Source organism: Mastomys coucha, unplaced genomic scaffold, assembly GCF_008632895.1.
Source record: "Mastomys coucha isolate ucsf_1 unplaced genomic scaffold, UCSF_Mcou_1 pScaffold21, whole genome shotgun sequence".
NCBI lineage: Eukaryota > Metazoa > Chordata > Mammalia > Rodentia > Muridae > Mastomys > Mastomys coucha.
Window position 1 is genome coordinate 64,882,241 of NW_022196904.1, and position 15,964 is coordinate 64,898,204.

Consider the following 15,964-nt stretch of genomic DNA (forward strand, 5'->3'; position numbering starts at 1 on the left):
AAATTGAGCCTACAATTCATTTCTTGGTGCAGCAGAACTATCAACTCTCAGCTTAGTTACGATGGAGGCAAAATCCATTGGTGATGTGAGGGTCATTGAAGTACAGCCTTATTACAATGAACCCCAATGTCTAAAAATTGTTCTTATTTTGGGCTTGTACCACAATAAGAGCCAAGATTTTAAATTCTACTAAATACAAAACAAACAAAAAGACTTTATATATTCATGTTCACTTAAGAAAATACTAGTAGTGATGTATTATTTTTAAGTATACAGCTAATATGTTTGGAGTTATTTAAAATTTATATTGAGAAAAATGTATTTTCACTATTGCTGTAGACAAGCATCTACATAAGACTGTTAAATTGATTGATGTTTTATATCAAACAACTTTTATAATACTTATTTTTATTGTTATAATATTTTATAAATTTTAAGAAATATGACAAAAAAGACATTGTAGGTATTGAAGAGGAGGTCTATGGGAGGAGCAGTGGTACAAAAAGGGAACAAGAATGTGATTCCATTCTATTTAATTAAAATATGTTTTTAAATGTTAACAAATTCAGATAAATTGAAATCATGTAACTTTTCTCATCATAATGCAATAAAAGTTTTTTAAAAAAAATAAAAAATAAATAAAAATAAAAAAAGAAGAGTTTCAGTGAAGTGTCTAGATAAGGCTGGTCTGTGGGAGTTTGTCTCATTGCTTGAATTGATGGGAAGTCCTATTCTGAATGTGAGTGCCACAATCCTTTGGGTTCGGGACCCCACTCTATGCAAGAATAGAGAAAGCTAGCTAGATGCTAGTTCAATATTGCATGCATTAATTTCTGCTCTTGATTGTGGATGTGAAGTAATTAACTGTTTTAAGTTTCTGATGCCTTGACTCCTAGCCATGGGAGAGAGTCTGCACCTGGTTTCCTTTGGATAAAGATGCAGAATTTTCAGTTCCTTCTCCAGCACCATGTCTGCCTAGACACTGTCATGCTTTCTGCTACAATGATAATTGGCTGAACCTCTGAATCTATAAGCTAGCCCCAATTAAATGTTGTCTGTTGTAAGAGTTTCCTTGATCATGTTGCCTTTTCACATCAATAAAAACCTAACTGAAGCACTCTTATACCTCTAAATATTTGTGCTTCCTAGAAACATGAATGTCATCAAACCTAAGCACAGTATGATTATCAAAACCAGACACTTAAGTTTGATACAGCAATATTGAATATTAAATTCCACCCTTTGTCCCACTGAATGTTCTATTTAAAAATCTTTCATGGCTCAGGATTTTATTCAGAACCACACTGCAATCATGTGCAGTGTTGCCATAGATTCTCTTAATCCAAAACAGGTCCTAGTCTTTTGTGATGGCATTTTAAAATAATGCATACATGACTTTTGTTGAATGTTCCTCAGTTTGTCTCTGATATTTCCTTGTGTATAGATTCATGGTAAACATACCTGTTCATTCTAGCATGTGATTTCAAGAGGCACATGATGATGATATCTCTCATTCTTGGGGCTATAGGCTGAGGATTTGTGTTTTTCATTTTATATGTTAAAATACTGACCCTCACAATGATAGTAGCAGGAGTTAGGGCCTTTGGAGAGTGATATGTCATGAGGAATTAGCTCTGTCAGTGGAATTAGTGTCTATTAGAAGAAGATTCAGAGTGCCCCACTGATCTTCTACCATGTGAGAATACAATGAGGAGACACGTTTGTGAACAAGGAGTGATCTGAAAGTCTGTTGACACTTTGACCTTGGACTATTATCCTTTATACTCTAAGATATAAGTTCACTTTTTAAATAATACATCTAGTCAATGATAGTCTACTGTGGTAAGATTCAGTGATAAGATTGTGCACAATGATTTCTACCAATAGGTTACAGTGATGTCTATAACATGTTTCTACAGCAACAGTATATTTTTTTACAGTTTTCTGATACTTTATGAAGAGATTATATACCTGTACCAGCTTTCACTATATCGTCGTCCACTAGATGTGGCATCCTTATTTCTTACCTGAATCAATTACTGCTGTAGTGGTTGCCAATACATGGCCGCTATTTTCTTCTATTTCTTCTATCTATAGTTACAAGAATTCATTTGTGAGGGTTTGCTTCCTTTCTACAATGCCCTTCAGACTTTTACTATATTCTGTGGAAATTTTTGTTGCTAAAAAATATCTTGCATATTCCTGATAAGTCATCAACAGAGATGCTGGGAGAGGTGTGATGTAGCTTTTGATTAGATGAAGATATGAAGAAGAGAAAGGTGATCAAACAAGGCAATAAACAGTCAAGAGCAGCTACAAACTTAGCTTTATATCTTAAATTTGCCAGCATCTATCTTGAAGAAAAATAAGCTATAAATGTCTAAGCATTAAGAACTAAACATGTGCCGGGCAGTGGTGGTGCATGCCTTTAATCCCAGGACTTGGGAGGCAGAGGTAGGCGGATTTCTGAGTTCGAGGCCAGCCTGGTCTACAGAGTGAGTTCCAGGACAACCAGAGCTACACAGAGAAACCCTGTCTCAATAAAAACCAAAAACCAAAAACCAAAAACCAAAAACCAAAACAAAAACAAAAAAAGAAAGAAAGAAAGAAAGAAAGAAAGAAAAAGGAAAAAAAAGAAAGAAAATAGAACTAAACATGTCATATTTTGCTATTTGACAACAATCAGACAAAGTTTTGAGACTAAGAAAAATTAAGAGTATGGTTCAGCTAATTACGCTTTCTTATTTTCAAATTCATATTTCATGTTTTCACACAATAGATGAAGTAAAGAAAAATGCTTTCTTTAAGGGTAGATGTTGTAGCTTAAGGTTGAGCAGAGATCTGGGCTAGTTCAACATTTAATTTGTCTAGCATGTGGTGTCATCACTGCCTTCACTTCGTGCTTTTGGAGCTGCCCACTCCTCAAGCTTAATACTGCTTACCCATTGGAAATCACCTCCATTAGAGATATCTCCTCTACTTTCTACCATTGGCCTTTCTCCAGCCATCTAGCAAACACCCCTCCACATTGGCTGTGTTTCCCTGCTATAGGCACTGAACGTAGTTGGGAAGCAGGGACCATCAACATCCTAGGTCCATCATGCATAAAGAAGTGTTTCAGACTTCTACTATGAGAAATATATCACGTCTGTACACTGCCCAAAAAACAGGAAGTTGGGATCCCAAGAACCTGTATACATCTGCTTCTTACTTCAACTCTGAGGTGGATGTTTTCCCTGCAATATTTTATTATGAATGTAGTTGGCCCTAGTCATCCAGGGTGAGTTTGTTCTAGGATCTCCAGATACCAAGGGATATAGCTCAACTGGGAGAAAGTGTCCCTAGAACTCATGAGGCTCTGAGTTTAATCCTCAGGACCACATAAATCATATGGGCCTGGATTATTCCAGTTTGTTTTCAGTGTCAGAGAAAAGTCAAATGACCTGGCCCCACTTCTCTACCCAGCTCTTGGATCTTCTGGGAAGGCAGAGCAAGGTGCCAAACACAAATTTTCCATCATATGTTCCTGGTAATGGCCACACCATCTCTTGGAGTTCTTGTTTATTTCCTAATAAATTTGTAGCTTTGACTTATGAGTTCATTTGAAAGAAGAAAGGGAAAGTATTTAGTAAACAACTACTATAAGTATTTAGTAAAAAAGTATGCTTTTTGTTTTGTGGCTCACAAACTAATTTGGACATATATATTGTAGAAAATTATTCTTAATCTGAAATTCAAATTTAACTGGACAGTCTGAGTTTTATCTAGCAACCAGACTCTTGGATAGAAACCAGTACAGACTTCTGGTCCAAGTATTTTTCCCTCTTGAACACATCAGGAGCCAGTACCCTTTCTAAACAGCCTATACAGCATGCCCTAAACCTCTTAGAGTTCTGCAGTGTGAGGCTGGTGGCTAAATTGGATGTTGTAGGAATTTCTAAGCATATAGTATATACATACTCTTAAAGATAAATTGCCAAATTAGTTTGTATTTAAAGAATAATTGAATATGTGAATAGAAAATTAGTGTAATGTATTGATGCCATCTGGGGCTGTAATTTTATGCTAATTTTTAAAATCTGTCTTAATTTAAATGAGATTGAATTTCCCACCTATATATAATTTTGCTTCATTAGTTACTTTGATTTTACTAAGATACCATCATGTTAACCATGAGCTGAAGTGAATTTAATAATTTGTAAACAACAGAACATGTCTTCAAAAAACAAACAAATAAACAAACAAACAAAAATAATGATCCTGATAGTTGTATAGCTACTGAAACACTGTACCTGCATTCCAAAATAATCTTGCACCTCTTCATGAATGTATTTCAACAGAGTCCAAGAAATTCACTCATGTATAATTTCTGTGTCTATTAACCACCTACTATGTGCTACAGATTTACTAAGAACCAAACAGAGAAAGAAATATAAAGCATAGCCCTAATATTTTAAGCTGGCAAGAGAATCAGACCTATAAACAGATAATAACTGTATGATCCAATAATACACAATTTCAGAGCTCTGGGGACATGGAGAAAAGAGTCCTGATCTGATAAAAGGAAGAGAAATGATCGAGGCAGAGAGATAGCCAGAGAACTGAGCGATGAGGCAGCAAGGAATGATTGTCACACAATCGCATTTTGTAGCTCCACTGTTCCTCATAGACTTACCCCACACACAGACACACAGACACACTGGAAAGGAGCTCTGTGAGGTTGCCTTTAAGTACAAAGTACAAAGCAGAATAAGATAAAGACGGATGAGTTGGCATTTTGAGAGCTTTGCAGAGAACAAGGAGTAAAACATGGTCAACTCATCTAGTCTGGGGTTTGGGCTTATACAGACCTTGTCCTTTAGATTTATCAATGTTTTCTAAAATTTCTATCTGTAACTTGAATTGTTGTTGTGAATATTTTTAAAGAAATATTTATGCGACAAAGGAAAGCTATGGAAAATTTCCAGATTCAAGGAAGCTAAGGTATCGCATTGTAGTGCCAGCACTAGGCAGGATTCATACTGGAAAGAAATTCAATGTGGGTTCAGGTTGAGTCCATTGTCAAAGCTATGAGTTGACTATCCATACCCTTATGTGTACTCATACACCCAGATGCACAAAAAGGTAGAAACAATAAATGATAAAACAGATAAAATAAAGTATTGACAATGGGTGAATCTGAGGTGAGGTACACATGTATAAATTGTGCTACTTTTACTCATGCAACTTAAGATTATTACCTAAAATTTTTCTCAAGAGAAGTTTTTTTAAAGCACTTTTAGAAATATAATTTAAATCCTCATAATCACCAAGTACTAAAGGCCCCATTATATAGATGAATAAATCAAACTGCAGTGCCTAGAGTGACACAGACATAGGACTAGAACTTTACAGTGAGACCTGCCACTCTCATCTCCCTACTTGGGAATCACACAGCACACCTCCTGCAAATACAAGGAAAGGAGAGATTGTGCTTGGTATCATACTGTCTCCCAACACCCTGGATTAAGTGACATCTGCCCTTTCCAATAGCACCCATTGCAGGATGTATGCCTTACACCTGAGCTGATATTCCAAGGCTCATCTCTGAACATTATTTCAAGGAACTTCTGTGTCATAGTGGAGTTTTCTCTATCTTTTTTCTCAATCATTTTTACTTTCTCAGAGTTCTTTGTAGTCCTTGCAACCTGTTTCTGCCATGAGAACATGACTCTCTGGCATCTTCTCCACATGACAGACACTATGCCAGGCTCTCCTGAATGTTCTTTCTCTCTAATGCCTGATACACATCCTAGCACATCTGTGTGTTGTGGGAAATTCCTAATAGATTTTAGTGAGATTATTCCATCTCTACCCCCATTTTCTACACTGTAGCCAAGTAATCCCATCTCATTTTCTGAAGGACTCAACATCTAATTTACCATTTTCTTTGTCTGTTAAACTTTTTCCATCATTTTATGTGATAGTTTTGGACTTTCCCTTGTTCACCTCCTATCCACTCACATCTTTAACACACTTCCCCTACCCACTAACAGGTTGTATCTCAGACCCTCTCATTCTACAGAACAACTTACTGGTATGGAGGGACAGAGACTGTAAACAACAGAGGTTTAGTCTGAACTATTGAGTCCAAGAGAGAGTCACTTGGAATATCCATGCTACCATGCAGAATGACAAGGGAAAAAAAAACATAATTATGAGCCAGAAAACACTCAGGGGAAAGAACATGGCTTGATCCTTAATGATGGGGCATAAATTGAACAATACTGTGCACTGTCACTGCAGCTGGCATTGTAGGGTTTTGGTGCCCATGTTCAGATATAGCAGGATATCAGCTGCCTCATCACATCTGTTATAAGCAATCACAAATGGCCCTGTTTTCTCATTCATATTTGTTTGCCATTAGGAATCCAGGGTACAGTTGATGAACATTAGTTCAATATAATCCATGTGAACATGCCTTCCTATGTCTAGAGAGCTCAAATTAGAACATACTCCTCCTTCAGGTCAGCTTTCCCTGTGGAGGTGGGGATATATCTTCCTATTTTAGGATTACCTACATGGGAAGAATAATGACTACAGGCAAGCCAAATTTGGTCAAGTTCTTTATGATCACATATGCTCATCAAGAAGACATCCTCATTTGTTCCTCCTCCCAAATCTACCTTTCAAAATTGATTGCTCACATAGCTACAAATCAGTTCTTGAATGCTTAAATCTCATTCACACCCTGGCCCACCCGTAGCTTAACCAAAGAGATTTCACAATCTCTCAGCTTAATGCCTCTAACTCTGAGGCCAATGTATCTTCATAAAGCTTGCTCTGATCTTGTCTTTCACTTGATTTCACTTCATATTTTGACAATTTGAATCAATACAAAACAACATAAATATTTATAATCTGGGATGTCATGTCCCTTATACCATAAGTTGTTCCAAGGTTATGGTTGATGCATAGTATTTGATACTATCATTGTTCACAAGGCTTCAGCCAGCATCCAAGGTGATCACAAATGTTTGCCTAGTGGGGAGACTCAAACCTTCTTTCCCACAGGATGTAGGACCTTTTGTGGTATTGCCTACTTGCATGTTGCCTTCAGCATGGCTGAACTAAAAGGTACCCATGGGAGCACCTGTGCTACATTTGTAATTACTCACAGCCTACTGCTTAATTAAACACTGTTTTTTCTTTGTAGGATTAAGTATCCTAGCCAATGATCTAGCACTTGTTTCCAATGGTTGAGTGAATAGCACAAGGATTTCTGAATGGCCAGATGGCATTCTGAGTATCTAAATTTTGTGGCCGTACTGTTAAATTCATGGGTGTGGGCAGTTTTCTAACTAGATTCTAAGACTTCTAGCCTAATAAAGGCTCTAATTGCATATTGTGTGGGAGAAAAGCAAAAAAGTTTACCAGAGATTCATTAGGTTTAATTATATGAGATACATTAGTTTAGTAGTCATCTATGTAATATACTGTGTTTGCCATTTTTGCCATATGATCACCAGATTCACTGAATGATACATTAAATAACATATGAGAATCTCAATTAACAAGACTCCATCTTTCTCAAGAAATGTTTTGTCTGTCAGGTTTCAGCAATGGTGTGACTGACAAGGAAATAAGGCTCAAATTCAGAACTGAACTTTTCTGAAAGGAGATGGATGGTTTCAGGTAATGGAGAGGACTTTACAGACCTTCTACATACTAAGTACCTACATGTTTCTCCAAGATACTTCGATACAAATTTGTGATGAGTTGTAAATGTAGGGAAGTTGGCATCACAGTAGTGGATAGTCTGATAAGCTTGGCAAAGAGAAGCCAGGCTTTTTGGGACTTTACCCTTACTATCAGCCATCTGCCCATTGGAAGGACACTGGGAGCCTGAGGGAAATAGGATGATTGACATTCCCAGATGGGGAAGGTTTTTCTCCTAACATTCCCAGAGCTTCTCTGTAGTAGAGTACAGGCACTCTTACCTCTGGGAGCTATTCCAGAAACACCTCAAGAATCTTCTTCAACTTTTGCCTCCTCCAGGCTTCAGACTATGTGGCCAAGTTTATAGTCACTGCCCACAGATCAGTGTAAATCCTCATCAAGCTGTTCCTTCTTCTAAATCAAATAATAAAGAACATAGGGTGCTGGGTGTTATGCACTGAACCAAATGCCTTCTCATTCCTTTTCAAGATCATCTTTGCATAATTGTAAAATTACTTTTTAAAATATGTCGGTTTACCTTGAAAATTGTCAGACTATCTATCATACTCTATCATTTAACTTTTATTTCCTCTTTATTGACTTGCAACCTTTGTGGACACAAATGTGCGTTGGGAGAGAATAACATACATGAATAATATTCCTCAATACTTTGTTATCTATGGAACCCAAAGCCACCCTATATCTCTAGATTTTATATATATGTATATCTTGATAGAATACATTCTGATCAAATATTACCCTCACACAGCTCCTCAGAGATCCTCACCATGTTCCTACTCACACAACTCCATGTTGTTTCTTTCTCTTTCTTTAGAGAACAATCAGACTAAAAAACCAACCAACCAACCAGCATTTAAAAAACAAAAGAAAAGAAAAAGCACAAGGTGCTCATACACACACATGCACACACACACACACACACACACACACAGAGAGAGAGAGAGAGAGAGAGAGAGAGAGAGAGAGAGAATAGGAAACCATAATATACAATGGTTAACTAGACAAAAATATGCCCAAACAAAGCAATATAAGACAAAGTCTATAAAAATACCATGAAGTTCATTTTGTGTTGTATACAGGATGCAGTTTTTATACGTCTATGCTCATGTTCTATATATGTGCATATTTATCTACACACACATATAAATCTGAAATACTTATATGCATATAGAATTGTTTTAAGAATTGGCAGGGAGATCTGGAGAGATAGCTGAGTGCTGAAGAGTGTTTGCTGTTCTTATAGAGATCCAGAGTTCATTAGGTTTCTAGCACCCATATCTGGTGCTTCACAACTGCCTGTACCTCCAGCTCCAGGGAATTATAACCTGTCTTCTAGCCTTTTTAGGCAGTTGCACCCTCTTGAACCTGCATACACATGGGCGCACACACACACACACACACACACATACACACAAACACATATACACAATGATAATATAGACATAAAAAGGAAATATTAAAAAAAGGTAATTTTGAGTGAGCCCACCAGGTCCAAGGGAATAGTTCCAAACCTAAGGTCACACAGAAGGTACAGATTGAGACTAGTGAGTCACAAATCAAAACAAAAAGATATAAGTGTGGGAAGGGAACCTATATGGAACAGGAAGGATCGTATGGGGTAGAAAAGAGTTAGGAGAGGGTGGAGTTGAAGGTAAATAGGACACATTGCAAATATCTGTGAAATTACTGAACATATTTCATCAGTAAAGGAATTTGGAAGAACAAAGACTACCTATCATTCCTCTGGTCCTCTCCACCAAGACAAGGTTTCTGTGTGGCTGTGACTGTCCAAGAATTCACTCTATAGACCATGCTAGCCTCATACTCAGAGATCTGCCTGCCTTGGCTTTACTGAGTGCTAGGATTAAAAGTGTGTGCCACCACTGCCTGGCACCACTTAGCATTCTTAACTACTTTGTTTCCAGCATCTAACCCAATGCCTGGATTATAGTAGTAGTGTTATTAGACTCGTCACATAAAAACAGCATAGGCAAGTGCAAATGAATTCCAGATGAACAAGTAAATTTGATGTAAATATATCATATCCCATATAATATTAAGAATACATTTCTGCTAGTTGGTTTTTGTCAACTTGACACAAACCTAGACTTACCTGTGCATGGGCTTATCACAAGGGTGGTAATGCTACCCTTGACATAAGAAAACAAGCTAAGAAAGCCACGAAGAGCAATCCACTAACAAGTGTTCCTCCATAGCTTCTGCTTCAGTTCCTGCATCCAAGTTCCTGCCTCCAAGTTCCTGCCTTGAGTTCCTACACTAACTTCCTTTGTTGATGGACTGTGATGTTGAAGTGAACTAAAACCACTCCTCTGAGTTGCTCATGGCATTTATTAGAACAATAGAAGCCAACTAAGACTTATTTATGGTTAAAATATATTTTATTCTGATATTCAAGTTTAAGCAAATATTTTAGCAGTAGATCCTGAAGAAGAGCTTCTGTACAAACAAAGAAGCAAAGTAAATACCTTGAATAATGGGATTCACTTAGTTTCTGCTCTACCTGGTACAAACATGGGTATATTAATTGGTGGCTAGTAGAGATGGCTACCTTTGCCTCAGTTGATAATTTGTCCTGAGGAAGCCAGAGAAGAAAAACTGTAAAGGCATCTATGTAAAATTGGGAGATTGCAGAATAGTCTCTCTCTCTCTCTCTCTCTCTCTCTCTCTCTCTCTCTCTCTCTCTCTCTCTCTCTCTGTGTGTGTGTGTGTGTGTATGTGTTGTATATGGGTGAGTGTGTACGCATTTGGATGTGTATAAGGGTGTGTGCACTATATGTATACATGTGAGTGTGTGTGCTATGTATGTGTGAGTTTGCATGTGTGTGCAGTATGTGTGCATGTGTGAGTGAGTGAGTGTGTGTGTCTGTGTGTGTGTGCATTAGACATGAGCAAAGTGAAGCAGATTAAGTTAGAATCATTCCTGAAAAGATGGCTGCTTCATGGTTAATTGGCTGAATGACCAATCATTTACAGAAAGATGAATGGATCTAAAATTGAGGCTATCTCAGCCCCAATTCTGTTCTTTTCTCAGAAAGCTAGGTTAGCTACTTCAATGTACAAATAGGTATGTACTCTTTAGGCCTATAGCAGTAGGTATCTATTTTTGCTCAAAGGGTTGAAGGCTGCTAGTCATACTCTGATTCAGACTGAGAGTTTCTTCCATGTTCCCTCCAGGGACTGAAGGTCAAGGGACAGTGACCCTGGTAAATCTTTCACACTAACAGATGTATAGTGGCACACATGCACACACCCATATTCACACATAAACACTCACAAACACTCACTTCTACTCACATGCTATTGGTCAAATGAGTTCAAGGCTGAGTTCAACATCGATGAGATCAGAAATTCATTTCATTTACAGAAGTGAAAAGGAAAGAGGTTTTAAAAAGTAGTTGAATGCTACCTGAATCTGTAAGCAGACAGTAAACACTTGTAAAGGGTGTTATAATAGAAAGGCAGGGACAGTCTCACTAAGACCTTAAATCCTCTCTTAGGAGAGAGGGGAAAGAAAATGACTTTCCCCATGTGGCCTGTAATGCCTCCAAACTACATAGCATGTTGCCTGAGTTATGGAAATGCTCATGCACATTTGCACCGTTAGGCAGCTCTGCCTTAGCTCTGGTTTCCGCCATCACCAACTTGGACAGAACACATTGGCCTTTTGTTCAAAGAAGGTGCTGTTTTTACTTTAATTTTTTTTCTACTCAACTTAAAAGTAATCTCAGTAATGTTCCTATTTCATGTGCAAGAAGACCAAGGCTGAGAATTTGGGTGATTTTCCCAGAGCTATGGGAGAAGTTAAAAGAACTGGTGCCAGAACCCGTATGGACTAGGTAGGAAGCCTGGGGCTTGCTTTCTATCGCTCCCATGCTGTGTGACTCCAGGTTGCTTTTCTCTGAAGGTTATTCTCATCTCTCTTGCCCCAGGTGCTACAGAAGGACTCTCAGATGTTGGCTTCCTGCCACAACTACATAAAACTGCTGAGAAGGTTCATGAAGTGAACACAGTCCATCTCTCAATGGAAGTTTGGTAAAGGTCTAGCAACTAAGATTACCAGAGACAAGAAAAGCATCTCCTCCATCAAACTATGGGAAAGCAGAGCTCGCTTGCCTCCAGCCAGCCTGAGAAGTCTTCCTGCAGACAAAGGACTAGGCTGCTCTTGCCACACACACTGGCAGGCCATAACATGAGGCTTGGCAGGTTCTAACAACTGCCCTGAAGTTTCAATACATCTAGTAGCACTCTATTTTTTGAGCTCCTGGCTGTGCTTGGGGCCTTGTCAGCTGCTGCTGAGTCAGAGGCTAGGTAGTTTAATTAAAGTCATGGTGGCACTGTAGAAATGAAGATCTGGGAAGGTAGCCAGTCTCAGCGGCCCTTGTTACTGGGTTCCACTGCCAGGTCCCGGCAAACAACACAACCAATCCCTGTGGGAAGGCTTGTCTCTCCTGGAGTGTTCAGCTCCAACAGTGTGGCATTGAACTTTATAAAGCTGTGCTCTTGAATGGAGGGAATGGAAGTTCCATGTGATGAAGCGAATCACTGTGCACAGACTGTGGTCATGGTTTAAAGGTGAGTTGTAATATTACTGAATTGCATCAGGGACCAAACACTGTTTCTGGACTGATACACACAAGGAACAGTAGGGCATGGAGAACCAAGGTGTTTCTAGCTGCACTTGTTAGATTGGCTTTGGTCTCAAACAGTACTCATGAGATATCCTGTAATCTGGGCTGAGGTAGTGGCCAAGGTCAAGGTTAAGGGGTCCTTTTAACTCCTTAAGCCTCCAATATAATGTAGGGTGTGATCATTCTCAGGCAGCAGGCTCTGAGGTACTACAAGTCCATGAGTAGTTGAGTTTGTATGGCCGTGGGTAGAGAAACAGGTGGGAGGGACACCAGACCACCTGGGTTGTTCTAGCAGGTTGAGGTACTCCACCTCACTTGCTCTGAGATGGTGAAAGGGAGCATCTGTCATTAGAGCCTCACTGGCTCATGTATATTCATGTGGACCAGCAGAATGTCAACTATTCCTGTCAGGCATGGTCCCAAGAAGTCTGATCTGATGAGAGGTATGGACCCTATGCATGTTCCCACTGGGCTACAACCCAAGATTTAAATGTAACATGTAGCACTTCAAATGACTGACATTTTATGAAAGTTGATGGATAGTCTAAAAGTTCGGGTGATGCACAAGAATGTATCTCTACCCTCTGGTAACTTTCTCAGGTCTCAGTTCCTTACTGGCCCTCTTCCCTCCTGCCATTGGCTGACAATTGTGGGGAAAGTGTCTCTGGTTCTTTGTTTCCATGCATCAAAAATGGCTATGCTATTCCACCCCTGAATTGTGATTAGGATGATCTAATAAAATGGTCTCCTATATCCGTGAGAGAATGACTCCAGAACTCCCTACCAAACCCCTACCAAAATCCTACAATGTTCCCTTTTCCCAGAGTCTTAATCCTCCTGCCATAGTTACTTGTTCCTGTTGTGATAAAATAATCTTACAAAAGTAACTTAAAGAAGAAAGGGTTTATTTTTGGCTCAGAGTTCAAGCTAGGTAGGCACGGGAGCAGAAGCTTAAAAGTGATGCATCACAGTGCATCCACATTCAGAAAAAAAGAGCAATGGTTGCTTCTGCTCACCTCCCTTTCTCCTTTGTATATTATCCTGGATCCCATCCCAGGGAATGGTGCCATACACAGGCAGTAGGTCTTCCCACCTTCAATAACAAGATGCAGATAGTCCCCCACAGGCATATTGAAGGTGGATTCTAAATTTCATCAAGTTGACCATTGTGATAAATCTTCACACTACTTGTATATTTTAAATCATCTCTATTATATGTAATGTCCAATATAACAGATAGTTGCTATACTGTATTATTCAGAGAATATACAAACAAAAGTTCACTAAGATGGAAATTATTAGAATCTTTTTTATTCACACTTTGATGGATACACAGACACAAAATCCAGATGTGGTTGATCTCATTTGTTGAGCTGTGCATCTTCAGTCTTGTTATTCTCCATTCACCTATGTGCTATGTACTCATTTTTTTTTTTAATTTGTCCTCCCTGAATGATGTAAGTTTCCCATCTTTTCAGTGGCATAAAACAAAATTCTCAGCAAGTCATTTATTTAAGAAGTCAGGTGGTTAACCTATTTCATCTGTTAGTGCCTGATTAAGACTCTCCGAAGTGTGGCTTTTTCTGTCTTTTTTGTTTTTTAATGTCCATTACCACAGGGAAAACACTATTTACAGATTGTGAACTTAGCTGCCCTATTTATCTAGGAATGAAATTAATAAATAAAGTAGCAAATTTGGAGCTAGACCTCCAAGTAAAATGACTGCAATTGTCTCTACACAGCCTGCGCTTAGACTCATTGACGTTTTGTAAAAGTCTTAACTGATTCATCTCTTAAGTGAAATCACAAATAAAGACTATATTTATGGAGCTTAAAATCTAAAGTTGCACTCAGTCACTCAGCACAGCCAGGGTTCCCCAGGAGAAAATTAGCTGTTGTTGAAAAGAAGAGAAATAGAAGTGTGCCTGCCACTCTACAGTCTGCAGCTTTGGCCTCAACAGTACTGATGCTTTTAATTTCTTCTTAAACTCCAGTGGAAGCAAGGACACTTAGCCACCCAATTTTCATAGTTTCAGTCTTTGAGATTTGGCAGGAGTTGAATAATGGAGGGGTGATATCCTAACTTCAGAAACAGTTTCTATAAAGAGCAGCTCTTGAGTAACACTGGGAAGTACTTGATTCTCAGAACTTTCTTATGCCTTGATATTTTAATAGAAGTGAAATTTCTTGGTGGAACATAAGATGCTGAAAGGCAGAGACTATCCATTCTGTTCCAACAGTCAGTACTGGCCTACCCTTCTGTCAGCAGGAGACTTCAGGTAGCCAAAGATAACACCTTACACACAAACACACACACACAGAGAGAGAAAGAAAGAGAGAGAGAGAGAGAGAGAGAGAGAGAGAGAGAGAGAGAGAGAGAGACAGGGAGACAGAGAGACAGAGAGGCAGAGAGACAGAGAGACAGAGAGACAGAGAGACAGAGAGACAGAGAGACAGAGGGATACATATTTATATAAATATATATTTAATATATATATAGTCTTAGGGTTTCTATTGCTGAGAAAAAAATACCATGAACAAAGCAAGTCTTGGAGGAAAGAATTTGCTTGGCTCATATTCATACTGATGTTCATTACTAATGGAAGTCAAGGCAGGAACTCAAACAGGGTAGGAACCAAAATGCAGGAGCCAATGCAGAGGCCATAGAAGGGTGCTGCTTACTGGCTTGCTCCATGTGACTTGCTAAGCCTGCTTTCTTATAGAACCCAGGACTATCAGCCCAGGAGTTGCCCCACCCACAATAGGCTGGGTCCTTCTCCAACAACCACTTATTAAGAAAATGCCATACAACTGGATATTATGGAGGCATTTTTCTCAATTTAGGTGCCCTCCTGTCAGATGACTCTAGGTTGTATCAAGGTGACATAAGACTATCTACCAGCAGACCTTGGGCACAAGCTCTGCAGCCAGTCCCACAACACCCAGAGGAAGCTCCACTCCTAGATGCTCTGACACACCCAGGATCAGAAGTGAGGAGGAACCAACATCTGTCCTAACACTGGGATAACCAGGACCAGTGGGACCAGACACACAGGAACTCTGCCAGCCCATTGACTCGGGTTCCTTCCAGTCTCTCTGGGCTGGTGTCCAGAGCAGACCTTGGGCACAAGCTCTGCAGCCAGTCCCACAACACACAGAGGAAGTCCTACTCCCAGGTGATCTAACAAACCCAGGATCCCAGGATCCCAGAATCACAGGATCACAGAGACAGCTTGACTCTGAAGAGTTCTGACACAACCAGGATCACAGGAAGGACAGGATCCAGTCAGATTTAGCAAGGACAGGTAGCACTAGAGATAACCAGTGGCGGGGGGCAAGCTTAAGAAAGTAAACAACACAAACCAAGGTCACTTGGCATCATCAGAACCCAATTCTCCCACTATAGCAAGTCCTGGACACACTGTTACACTGGAAAAGCAAGATTCAGATATAAAATCACTTCTCATGATGTGGTACAGGACATTAAGAAAGACATAAATACCATCCTCAAAGAAATACAAGAGAACTCAGGTAAACAGCTAGAAGCCCTTCAAGAGGAAACACAAAAATCCCTTAAAGAGCTACAGGAAAACACA